Source organism: Dasypus novemcinctus (assembly GCF_030445035.2).
Source record: "Dasypus novemcinctus isolate mDasNov1 chromosome Y unlocalized genomic scaffold, mDasNov1.1.hap2 SUPER_Y_unloc_1, whole genome shotgun sequence".
NCBI lineage: Eukaryota > Metazoa > Chordata > Mammalia > Cingulata > Dasypodidae > Dasypus > Dasypus novemcinctus.
Genome location: NW_027261977.1, coordinates 4,326,227 through 4,340,008, shown reverse-complemented (window position 1 = coordinate 4,340,008; position 13,782 = coordinate 4,326,227). Strand labels below are relative to the sequence as shown.

Below are 13,782 nucleotides of genomic sequence, written 5' to 3'. Positions count from 1 at the left end.
AGGGAGTAACATATTATCCATATTTCTTTGGATATGTTTTTTTCTCTTTCTATTTTTGTGTTTTTATTTGTTCTTACACTCTCCTACAACTCTGTCTCTCCTGTTTTTTCTTTCATCCTGCAGAGCCCCCTTTAGTGTTTCTTGAAGGACAGGTTTCTTACTGGCATACTTTGTTAGTTTCTGTTTATCTGTGAATATTGTTAACTGTCTGTCATTTTTGAATGCCAGCTTTGCTGGATAGAGTATTCTTGGCTGGAAATTCTTTTCTTTAGTATTTGATTATGTCATACCACTGCCTTCTTGCTTCTATGATTTTGGATAAGAAATCAACACTTAATGTTATTGAGCTTACCTTGTATGTGATGTTTCTCTTCTTTTTAAAATTTTTGCTGACTTCGGTATTTTCTCTTTGTCTTGAGCATATTGGATAATTTGACAAGTATATGTCTTAGGGTAGGCCTGTTGGGATTTATGCTTTTTTGGGTGTGTTGTGCTTCCTGGACATGTACTTCCATCTCCCTCATTAGGTTTTGGAAGTATCCAGACATTATCTCCTCCAATACCCTTTGTGTGTCCTTTCCCTTCTTTTCTCCTCCTTGAATGCCTATAATGTATATATCTGTGCATTTTGTGTTGTCATTTAGGTCCCTAAGTCCCTGCTAGGTTTTCTCTGTCTTTTTATCAATCAGTTCTACAATCTGTTTGATCTCAGGTATACTGTCTTCGACATCACTGGTTCTTTCCTCTGACTCTTCAAATCCGCTGTTATTTGCTGAGATTTTTTTTTTAAGATTTATTTTTATTTAATTCTCTCCCTTTCCCCCCATGTCCCAGTTGTCTGTTTTGTGTCCATTTGTTGTGTGTTCTTCTGTGTCCACTTCTATTCTTGTCAGCAGCACCAGGAATCTGTGTCTCTATCTGTTGCATCATCTTGCTGCATCAGGTCTGTGTGTGTGTGGCGCCATGCCCAGGTAGGCTGAACATTCTATCATGCTCAGCAGCTCTCCTTACAGGGTGCACTACTTGCATATGGGGCTCCACTACATGGGAAACGCCACTGCGTGGCATGGCACTCCTTGTGTGCATCAGCACTGCATGTGGGCCAGTCCACATCGGTCAAAGAGGCCCTGGGTTTGAACCATGGACCTCCCATGTGGTAGGCAGATGCTCTATCCATTGAGCCAAGTCCACATCCGAGAGTGTATTTTGATTTCTTGGATTGTGCCTTTCATCACCATCATATCCATTATCTTTTTTGCATATGTTTACAATTTCCTCTGCATGCTTTCCAAGTGTTTTCATAATATTCTTAAACTCTTGCTTCACTTCATTAAATAGGTCCATGATGTTTGTTTTGAGAGTTTTGATTAGTCATTCAATGGTCTGCTCCTCTTCCTGATTTTTAGTTTGTTCATTGGATTGGGTCATGTTTTCCTGATTATTGGCATGGTTTGTAATTTTTGTTGCTGTCTGGTCATCCTTTTATGTTGATGGGGTTTCTCAGTTGATTAGCTTCTCCATCTAGTCATGGGGTTTATTTAGGTGCTGATTTTATGTGTGTATTAAATCTTCTCTTTGACACTTTGTCTTCTTATTCTATTTCCTTGTTGTTGTCTAAGTTCTCTTGAAGGAAAATATTAAGGCCAGAGAATGCAAAAGAGGTTAGAAAAGAAAATGTATAACAGTTGTATTGATAGTAAGTGTAGGCAGAAGAACCATGTGATACCTATGGGAATGAATATTATACTCGTGTAAGCTGTGTAGATTTATAAAAATAAAAAAGTGGAGTACCTACAATTAGATGAGAAACTGAACATGGAGAATATAGTATCAATTAGAAGGCCAGTATTGTCAGGAGAAAGGAAAAGAGAAAAGACAAGACAATAACATAAAGAGTGTTCTGTCTTTTATGGGAAAGATAGAAACCAAAATAGAGGTGTTAGCAATAAAAGTCAGAAAAATTGGGGCTGAACAAAAGAGGTGGAATATGAGAGAAACAACAGGAGATGGAAGAGAGATAGATGTAAAGAAAAGGGGATAGCATTGGTAGCCTAAATCAGTATGCACAGAAAAGAGGATATAGAGGATGAGGAAACACAGCAAACAAGAAACACTGCCTGCAGCACCTAATAGAAAAAGGGATACAGAAAGGAAAAAAGAAAAGAAAAAAAGAGGAGCTCACTTCAGCAACACATATACTAAAATTGGAATGATTCAGAGAAGATTAGCGTGGCCCCTACAAAAGAATGACATGCAAATTCACGAAGTGTTCATATTTTTAGAAGCAGCTAGAAAGAGACCTCGAATAAAAGGGTCAATCAGATCTGCAGAATATCTTAGTCTACATGTTGGATCAAGTGTTAAAAACTGCTTTTTGACCTTGAATAAAAGGGGGAAATGGCAAAGACAAATGAGTTGATGTGGCTGAGGGTCTTCCAAAAGGGATCAGGAGGTCACCAGAGGGGTCACAGTTACACACACCTCAGCAGGACCCCAGAAAAAGCCAAAGTAGATACAACCCTACATACTGGTTCTCCTGAAGGCTACAGAGTTCCATAGGGTATATAGTCATGGCAGATGGATTTGGAGCTTTGTGCCATGTCAGAGGGCCCTACTTTGGAATTTGTGCACCTGAGTGTGATGGAGTTGGACTCAGGTGTGCCTTTTCTACACATGCATCTTCTGTCACTTTTACCAAACCTGTGGTTGGTAGAAGAGATGGTCCATACTCAGGAGACTTGAATATCTAGACTACCCATGGCTAGCTGGCCCTGAGCCTCAGCAGAGTGGCAATTCCTACTCTCTGGTTCATTGGTCTTACACAAGTCAACTAACAGGGAGGTGAAGATGGTCAACCACCACAACAGGGAATCAAGAGTGCCTTTAACTATAAGCAGAGGAATTGCATCCATCACTCATGTGGAATCTAAGAACCCTCTTGTTCTAGAAGTGGAGAGGACATCACTATCCCAGGGGCCACATAATGGAGGAATAAAATATGGATTAGAGTGGACTTACTGACATTCTACTATGAAACTATTGTGATGAGTAATAGATGAAATTTTAGCATCAATTTAGAGAATGTGGACATAGTAGTTGCTGAGGGCAGGGAGAGCGAAGAAGAGATGTGATGTGGGGGCATTTTGAGGATTTTGAGTTGTCCTTAATGATATTGCAGGGTCAGATGATGAACTTTATATATCCTACCATAACCAACTGTATGTACTGGGGGAGAATGTGAACTATGGGATAAACTATTATCTTTGTAGTGAAGCAGTGCCCCAAAATGTGTTCACTGAGTGTGATGAGTGTGCCACAATGATGAGGGAGGTTGGCGTGGGATGAGTGATTTGGAGGGGTATACAGGAACTTCTTATATTTTTTAATGTAACATTTTTTGTGTGATGTATTTATCTTAAAAAAAAATACAATTTACAAAAATGATGTGATGGGGGTGGGGAGTAGGTTATATGGGAACCTCCTATGTTTTTTTGTTTTTCAATGATTTTTAATGTAACATTCCTTGTAATCAATTAACTTTAATTGAAAATATATATAAAATAAAAGAAAAAAGAGGAAAATGAAATAAAAGGGTGGTGGGGGAAGAAAGAGGAAGGAAAGACAAGAAAACAAACAAAAACAAAGTGGATCAGACAAGGCCTCAAACAAGTATTCCTCCTTGCTATTGAATAAACTGCTTAGGAATCTGTCCTTTCTGCTTTCTCCCTTCCTCACTTCCCTCTCTCCCAGGGCAGAAGGAAGCCCATATGAGAGCTCCCCTCTGAAATTCACTTGTGACCCTGGTAAACCAACTCACCATGGAAAACCTATGACTCTTAGTCTTTTTGAGAGAGAGTACCCCACCTTGCTGGGAGCTCTAAGCCTGCCAAGCATGTCCTACTGTCCTCCTCCCTTAGGTGTATTGCAAAGGTCTAGTTAATTGCCTGATTCCACCTTCTCTGAGACCAGTTTTCCCTATTTCAGGTCTTTTAGGTAATTTGGGCAGCCTCAGCATATTCACCTCTTATCTCTTCTTATCATGTCCCCAAGCCAGCTGGTGTGCTTCTCACAGCAAATGGGAAAAAGAATATACATAAGCTTTTCCAGGATTTTGCCTATTCTTTTAATCAATGTTGACTATCCTATCTTCATTTTTTAAATCAAATATTTACCTTAACATTTTATATTTAGCCTTGTCTTGGTGCCAAGAAGTAGATGCTTAGAGGGCCCATTTCCTAAATTATTTATTTTTCATTACCATCTTAAAGTGTTATTTATGGGAATAGATATGGAGTCTCCAATATAGAGTCTTTCTTTCCTTCCTTAATTGCTGTGGCTAGAACTTTCAGAACTATGTTAAATAGAGCGGCAAAATGGGCATCTTTGCTTTTTTTCTCATGATAGTGGAATGGTTTCAATCTTTCACCATTGACGTTAGTATTAACTGTGGGCTTTTTGTTGTAATTTTAATGTCTTTTTTATTTTTGAGGAAGTTCCCTTCTAATCCTACTTCCTTGAGTGTTTTTACCGTACGAGTATTGGATTAATTTTACCAAATCTTTTTAATGGTTCAAATGATGTGATGTGATGTGTTTTTTCTTTCTATTAATATTAACAGGTATTTTATTGATTTATTTAGTTACACTGAACTGCCTTTGCATTTCTAGGGTAAATCTCATTGATCATGGTATATAATCCTCTTATTATGCTGCTAAATATTTTCAGTGATTTTTACATCTGTATTCTTACAGGTCTGAAGTTTTCTTTGATGTGTTTGTCTGTGGTATCAAGGTAATGCTAGCCTGATAGAATGAATTAAAAAGTAATTCCTTCTGTTCAATTTTTCTGGAGAATTTCTGACATTTGGTGCTTAATTCTTCTTTAAAAATTGGAAGAATTCACCAGTAATACCATGTGGCTCTATGCTATTTTCTTTGGAAGGATTTTGATTGGGAATTCAATTTCTTGATTTGTATAGATCAATTGAGATTTTTTTTCCTCTAAATCAGTTTAGGTTATTCATGTGTTTCCAGGAATTTTTCCATTTCACCTAGTTTTTCTAATTTTTTGGAAATAACTATTCCTCCAGTCCTTTTTATTATGTAATTTCATGGTATTGTAACAACTTTCTTACCTGATTTTATTAAGTTGTACTTATTTTCTCCTAATTAGCTTAAATATTTCTTGCTTTTTTTGATCTTTTTCAAAGAGCCAGCTTTTGATTTCATTTAGTCTCTCTTTTAGTTTTTATTATCTATTTTCTTTTTTTTTTTGCTGTAATCTTTACAGTATCCTTTCTCTGCTAGCTCTGGGTTTCACTTTTTTTTTCCTAGTTCTTTTTTTTATTGGTTTGGGATTTTTCTTTCTAATATCTGTGGTGGTTCTGACTAGATTCCAGAGTTCTTTAAAGGTTACATCTGGTGACTTTTGCCATCTCATTAGTTCTTTGTTGTTTTTTTTTTTTTTTCTGTACAGTGATAGGGAGCACTGGAATTCCCTAGTCTTCTACTTCAGTGACATCAATCTCTGCCAAATCCTGCTCTGCGCTTCTAAGAGAATGTTATAGTGACTTCCTTGTAACAGCTACAGTTTAGTTTGGTCATATGAATGTATAGACATTTAAGGAATTGCCCAAAGTTTTTCAGGTAGCCAGTGTTTTTTTCTGAGGGTTTCAGAAATCCGGTACCTTTTAATCCAGGTCCCAAAAATTTATCTGGCAATGTTATTTCCCTGTAACTGATAGGAAAATGATACTTCTGGGACAAACAGGAACATGTGTTGGCAAATATTTGATGTCTTTCCATAAAAGTATCAGCTGAACATCTCAACAGATCCCTAGGAACATCAACAATAGAAGCAACTCATCTGAGTATCTTGAGAAGACGGTACACCTGGCTATTCAACCAGCCTCAGAAAACAAATGTGCCTGTCCTTCCCTCTATGTCTGTGGACTCTCTTACTAAGCAAGTTGCCCTTCCTCCCTCATTTCAGAGGTAGGTGAGATACCTGCAAAATGAGCATAAACAGGAAATACGGTGTTTGATCCTAAAGGTGTTATCTGTACTCAACATCTAAACATTCACCTCTGCATCTGCCACAAGCACCAACTATCATACCTGATGATACATTAAATGTTTCTTTCCACCTCACCCTATGAAACATTATCCCTCCTAGTAAGCAGGCCCCATCATAGTAAATCTTGCGGGATGACAGATGAAGGCATACTCAACATGCATTTGGGAATTTTACACTTTGAAAATGGAGAGCGTGATCAAAAACCTTTGAGGACTTCTTCCATTTTCATCCTTTGGATGCCAACAAGGCCCATTCTACATACTGCTCACTACTTCATTACCATCCTTAAGTGCCCCCAGTGGCTCTTCTGAGTTATATGTGATAAATTGACTGAAACCAAAAACAATATAGTAATTAATGGAAAAGCTAGTAATCATACATGACTGAATCCAGAAACTAAGCTTAGTCCTCTAATTCTAAAAATGGTTCTGAGTTAACCACTGTTTTCACCCCCATTTGAACAGATGAGAAATCCGACCTATAAAAGCAGTTTAAAAGTTTTTGGCCCAGAGTATAGGATTGCATTACCAGAAGTAACTAGTGCCAGATAGAGCCATCTATAATGAATCTACTGAAGATTCCTTGACTTAACCATTCATTGAAAATGATAAGGAACATCTAGATAACTTAGCAAAAATTAACAAACTAGAAATGACATATATGGATGCACAATGACTTCAAATCATGTGACAATATCTATTAAAATACATATGCTTAGTAGGCCATGGAAATAAAAGCAAAAGGGGACAAGTTTGAAAATATATATTTTAACTGTGTTAATGAATTTTTAAAAAATATATAGATAATCAAAGAGAAAGTGGGTAGATTTAATAACAGATTGAACATTGAAGAAATGGTTAGTGAATTTAAAAAAAGTGAATTATCCTAAAGACAGGATTTTAACATTTAAAAGAAAATAATGAAAAAAAAAATAAAGGTAAGCTTAGACTCTGATAAGTTCTAGATGATCTGGAGAATAGAGAATATAATTTTCAGTTACAAATAATTTCTAAAAATGAATAATGAAGAATCAACCTGTAAGAAGTTAAGAAAGAAAGGAATTTGAAACCAGGTAGACTAGTAACACATAATTTAAATCCAAACTAGTTCAATCTTATTTATTGTAGGGTAGGATTCCATTATATGAATATCCTGCTGTTTACCCATTTACCTGTTGATAGACAATTGAGATAATAATTTTTAATCACTGTGATTAAGGCTTCTTTGAAAATTTTTATACTTGACCTTTCTCTGAAATTGCATTTCTGGGTCATAAAGTACTCACCTTTATTTTTTCTTTTAACTTGAATCTCTCAGAAGTGTTTATATCATTTACATTCCATTTGCTCCCCATCTTTGCTGAAACTTGGCATTTTCCCAGTTTTTAAAACTTTTATAGTGGATTTTTATGAAGTATTATATTGGAAAAGAGATGGTATCAATATACCTGATGTTGAACATTTTTCTCTGGCCCTTTGTTTTCTGTAAAGTGTTTACCAATTTAGAAATTGGGTTCTTGTCTATTTATTTTTGAATTATGTGTTTTTAAATGTATTCCAAATACCAGTTCTTTATAAGACAGACATTTTGCAAATATTTTCCCCTGTTCTGTGACTTGTATTTTCAGTTTCTTAGTATTTATTTTTATGAAGTCAAACAGACCAATTTTTTTTTTCACTTTATACTTATTGTTTTCTGTGACCTGTGTAAAAATTTTTTGCCTAGTCCTATCAAATGTTCCTGTTTTGGTGAAAATGCTTTATGGATTTTAGATTGTGTTTTTATATCTTTGATCAAAATTGAAATTCTGTGTGCATGTATGATAAAATTGTTCTGTATCAATACCAGTTACACCAGCACAAATCATTAGAAAAACTTTATTTTCCTGTATGACTGCTTTCATGCTATTGTTAAAAACTGAAGACCATTTGCATGTGCCTTTGTTTCTTGCTCTTTTAAAAGAAGTTCTATCCTGTTTGTTAATCTAATCTACACTCTATGGATTATGATAGCTTTCTAATCATTAAATTTTGGTTTTGGTTTTAGACATCTTCAAATTTACTTTTATACTTTTTCAGTATTCCTTTGAATAATTTAGGTCCTTTGCCTTTCCATTTCAGTTCTAGACTATGCTTGTCAATAAAGTTGCATTGACTGTAGATCAATTGGGAGAAGACTGCCATCCTAATAATGCAAATTCTTCCATTCTTAGTGTGTATTATATATACACACACACACACACACACACTATATATATAGTATCTCAACTGTATATATACTATATATATATAGTATCTCATATATAGTATCATATATGTCTTTGATTTTTCTCAGCAATGAATTTTGTTGTGATTTTTTTTCCATGTAGAAGACTTAAACATCTAAAATATTTTTATCTACTTGTAATTGGGGTTTAAATTTATTTCAAAATATAGTACTAGAACATTAAAATACATTTACTTTTATATTTTTAAAAACTGGTAGCATACAAACCATGTAACATTTCACATTCTAGCCACTTGAAAGTATACAATTTACAATGTTTTGCTACTATTACCATCATCCATTATCAAATCTTTTCCATCATCCCAAACAATCTGTTTCCTTTAAGCATTAACTACCAATTCCTTATTCCTACCCTGGCATTGGTACCTTGCAGTGTAGTTTGTATCTCTATGAATCTGCTTGTTCTGCTTTTGTCATGTAAGTGAGATTATGCAATACTTGCCCTTTTGTTTCTACTTATTTCAGTCATTTACCTAGTTTTTTGCCTGCTCATTGTAGTTTCAGAACTTCTTTATGGTAAAATAAAATGTTTACCCATTTGTCTGTGGACAGATACTTGTGTTTCTTCCACATTTTGAGTATTGTGTATTATACAGCTGTGAACATTGGTGTACATGCTTATCCAATCCAGAAGTGGAATACCCAGATAATATGGTAATTATAATCTTAACATTCTGTTAAATTGTCAAATTGTTTTCCACAGTGGCTGTACCATTTCATTTTCCCACCAACAGTGAATAAGTATTCTTAGTTCACCATATTCATGCCAACTCTTATTTTCTAATTTTTGAATAATAGTCATTTTGGTGATGTAAAGTTTTGGTTTTAACTTGCATTTCCTAATGGCCAATGATGCTGAATATCTTTACATTAGTTAATTAGCCATTTACCTATCTAGTTTAGAGAAATGTCTATTCAGGTCTTTACTCATGTTTTATTTGTGGTGTTTGTCTTTTTGTTATTGAGAACTCTCCTACTCTAATGGGTCACTCTCAACCAATTCCCTTTTTTCAAGGCCTCTATTTACAAGTCCCCTCAGGAGCTTGTGTTGCCCAAACCTTTGTCTTTTATCTGCCACTGGATTTTCTTGACAGTGATTAAGGCAGAAAGGATTGATAGGGAAGAGATAATAGTACTAATACTTAGTGGGTAGAAATTACTAAATCCAGCTCCTTCAATATAAAGGTGAAAAAACAAAGGCTCATGGAGAAGAAAGTTATGCAAAAATCAGAGCATTTATATCTCCCGAGTTACACTGTGTCTTCTCTTGACATAATTAGAGAAGTTCCTGAAAATAAAAAAATAAAAAAATTGATATGGTTTCATTGAGATGTTTTAAGAAATTTAGAGTTTGGCTATATAGAGTCTGGCTCCACCTCTTTGATAACAAATGTGAATCAAAGTCACTTATTTAGCCAGTTTTTTTCCCCTCTAACATGGTATCACCTGAATTTCTGAGTAGCAGCCCTGGCATTAGTGTAGTGCCTAATGACAGTAAGGGTTAACCGAGTCCAGAGAACATTCATTTATTAAATTTCAAATATGTCTCTAGTGCCTGTAGACAGGTCCAGAGGAGCTCCCACAATCCAAAAAAGCCATATTCTGGCTCTGTATTTTCTTCCTCTTCATCTTCTTCATCGTCCATCTCATTACCAACATGTAGCATCACCTGATCTTTGTCTTGGAAAGGTTCTTTTTCCCTACAGTCTTTTTCCTGTGCCCATTGCTCCATTACAGCCTGCCCAACATCCATATTTTGTGTTCCCTGCTGTTTGGATGCACACATTTTGGGTGCAGAAGTTAGAGACTGAAGATAGGCCTGTACCCCAACTTCCTGCCTCATTACCATAGAGGGCACCTGAACTGCCTTGTGCACCTGCTTGGTTTTCTTAGGGATTTGAATCCACTCCACTTGGTCAATTGGGGAATACGTATTGTGTCTCTGGCCCTGGCACAAAACTTTTGATATGGTTTCAATTTGGGTGTTGGTCTTTTCCAAGAACCTCTATGCCAGGTTCTATTCACTCCAGAGTTCCTTTGCTTAACCTGCCCGTCACCTGAGGTGCTACAGTATAGAGCCCACATTTTCAACTTGACCAAGTTCGAAGAGTGGGAGTTCTTGGTGCAGTTTCCTGGGTTGGTAGAGAAGTTTGAGTCTGTGCTAACTGTCAAATCTTTGGGCATGTCCTTGGCGTGGCTGAAGTCGTGGTATGGCTGGTCATAAGGGGCATAGTTGGTGTTGATGACCATGTTCATCTCTGTCTGGAGGCCCTCAGTTTGCACTGGGTTTTAGCCCTGTTTCTTTTTATATATGTGACTTGCAAACTGTAATTGTGGTCTCTAAAGATTTGCAGGAACCCGTTGGTCTGGTGATAGGTTTGGTGGCCAAAGAGTACAAATTCTGCCATGGAGAAGATGACACCAACTTGCTTGGCAAAATCTCTGGATGAGTGGCCCATGCTACTCCAATGGTTTGGCAGTGTTTGTAGTCCTCTAGGCTGCCCCATAGCTACTCCAGTCAAGAATCCAGATTAGTGGAGAAAGAGGGAGGATTGGTTGCTGTGACATTGCAGCTTTGTGGCTTCATTAAAGCAATAAGCAACAATCCTTCCGACATCATCCTTTGCTTGTTAGGACTTTAGGTCTTGTGGTCCTGTGTTTGGGAGTATAAGAGAGTACCGTATCCTATCAGACTGGCTTTTTTTTTTCAAGGTTTATTTTATTTATGTCCCCCTCCGCACCTTTCCCCCTTGCCACCTGCACTCATCTGCTCTCTCTGTCAATTTCCTGTGCCTTCTTCTCTGCCTGCTTGTCTTCTCTTCTTGTCTTTCTCTTTAGAAGGCATCAGGAATCAATCCCAGGACCCCTGACATGGGAGAAAGGCATTCAATCACTAGCACCACCTGGTTTGCTGCATCTCGTTGTCTTTCCTCAGCGGGGACATCTCCTTGCGGCGCAGGACAACTTACCACAAACTGCTTCTCATGGGTTCAACTCCTAGTACCTAAAGAATGTATCCAGTTAAATTAACTTGTTAATATAAAGATTTTTTAAATTCTGTTTTTCCTAATTCCATTATTTTGACCATTCCCCACTCTTATTATTTTTATTTTTTATTAGGGAAATTGTAAACAGAAAACTATCATGCAAATGTGCAGCATTCCCATACAACCTGCCTCCACCCACACATCACTGTGGAACATTTGTTACATATTTTAAGATAACATTGGACTATTACCACTAATTATCATTTATAGTATATAATAGGTATATCTTTTCCATATCCCATTATTAAAACAGTATTTCTTTGAATTTGATGCAAGAATATTGCAATATTGTTGTTAACTGCAGTCCATAGGTTACATTAATTGTATTTTCCCCATGCAACTAGGGGTAATTCATTTTTTATAATAATAATACATTTTATTTTTAGAAAAGTTTTAGAGTGCAGAAAAATTACACCAAAAGTTTAGGAGTTCCCATATAAAACACAATACAGTTTTCTCATTATTAATGTCTTACATTAGTGTTGTACATTTGTTATAATTGATGGCCTGGTATTTACATTATGGTTTACACTTCATATTGTACATTTTTAAAGGTTTTGGCAAATGTTTAATGTCATATATTCATCATCACAGTATCATACAGAGAAGTTTCTCTGCCCTAAACATGCCCTGTGTTTCATGTATTCATCCAACTCCCTCCCTTCTCAATCCCTGGCAATCACTCTTTATATCAATCTTGATAACTAAAATAACAGTAACACTAATTTTGTCTGTAGCTGTACTCCCCCTTATGTTTGTACATTCCTTAATCTTGAGAAATTTGGGGTGGTGTCTGCTCTGACTACTGTAGGCTGAGAGGGAACTTAAATATTATGGGGCAAAGAGAAGAACTGTTTTGCTTTCCGTTCTAGATACTCTTTTTTGGGGGGGGATGGGACTTGTCCAACATCATCCTTTTGTTAGTTGTCCAGGGCAGGAATAGGAGTTGCCCACAACTCAGCTGGGATTCAGGGTTCAAAAGATATTGAACAATCCAAAGATTTAAGACTCTGAGTGATAAGTTGAACAGGTATATTGAAATATTATAGGTTTAAATAAAAGGAGTAAAATAATCATGAGTAGGGGAATTATAAATGATTATAACTATTATATTTGAGAAATAGATGTTCATATATTCCCAAATATAGCCCACTGAGGATATAATGATTTCATGATGTTCTGTCCTTCTTGTATGGTGTCCACTTGTCCCTAGAGCTCATAGAACTTTCATTTGAGGTTTTGTCTCCTGTGCAGTTTGTGAAATCTACCTGAAACCTGTGTATATGTAACCTCCAGAATGACCTCCCAATTCACTGTGAAATATCTTAGGCAAAAAACTCTATTTTATTTACTATTTCCACGTTTCAGTCAAGGTCTTTATCCAAATGCATTGCTGATTAATGTTGTAGGATTCCTCCATGCCAGGGAGGATTATTCCCAGGAGTCATGCCCGATTTTTGGTGGTAGGGTAATGAGTTTGCAGAGTTTGGCTTAGAGGCTTCATTTGATTAACAAGATGGTTTTAAGGAGATGACTTTTAGGCATTATAAAATTAGTCTGTTTGATTTTAGAAAGAATAAGCTTCAGAAGTACAAGCATTATGATCAAGGGCTTGACATATTGGCCTGTTTTTCATTAGGCACAGCTTTTCTATTCCAGAGATTTTTGCCATTTTGTTTGAGAAAGTAGCAGGACTTAACTAGGATGAAAGTTTAATATTTTGTTAGCTACTATATGGGACCCCTATCAAGAGAAAATGGAAAATAGGTTACCAGGAGATAGAAGGGGAATAGAGATTGGTGAACTAATGCTTAATCTGCAGAACTTAAAATTAGGTTGATTTTAATAGTTTGGAAATATATACAGGTGATGTTAGCATAGTGATGTGAGTTTAATTAACAACACTGAAATGTGAGTGTGAATGTGGTTAAAAGGGGAAGTTTTAGGTCATCCATGTTTCTAGAAGGAAAACTAGAGAACAAAATGGGAAATGTGTACCACATTGAATGCTGAGGTGGCTGAGGACTGTGGTTAATAATGCAAGTACAAGAAAGTTCTTTCAGGATCTATACCACAGGTATGTAACTACTACAGGGTGTTGATAGTGGGGTGATAATATGGTGAAAAATTGTACCCAAAGCATATTTATTTATGTGGAATGTAAGTGAATTCTTGTTGTCATAGCTATGTAATCAACATTTATATTTTTAAGAACCAACATTTTTGGCTTATCCAGTTTTCTGTTTGCCTGTTTTCCATTTCAGTTATTTCTACTTGCTTTCTGTTTACTTTTCTCTTTTTTCTAGCTTCCCAAGGTAGAGTTATAGGTATTTTTATATAGAGTCTGGGTATTGAAACCTTACCAGATTATGTA

General features: G+C 36.1%; 1 non-coding gene across 1 annotated transcript; it reads left to right on the top strand.

Annotated features, from left to right (window-relative positions):
* The first annotated feature begins 2,174 nt into the window (after window positions 1-2,174).
* Window positions 2,175-2,281, top strand: LOC139438599 (U6 spliceosomal RNA). Its single transcript, XR_011648248.1, has one exon. It is a non-coding gene; the product is annotated as a U6 spliceosomal RNA (small nuclear RNA).
* Window positions 2,282-13,782: the final 11,501 nt, after the last annotated feature.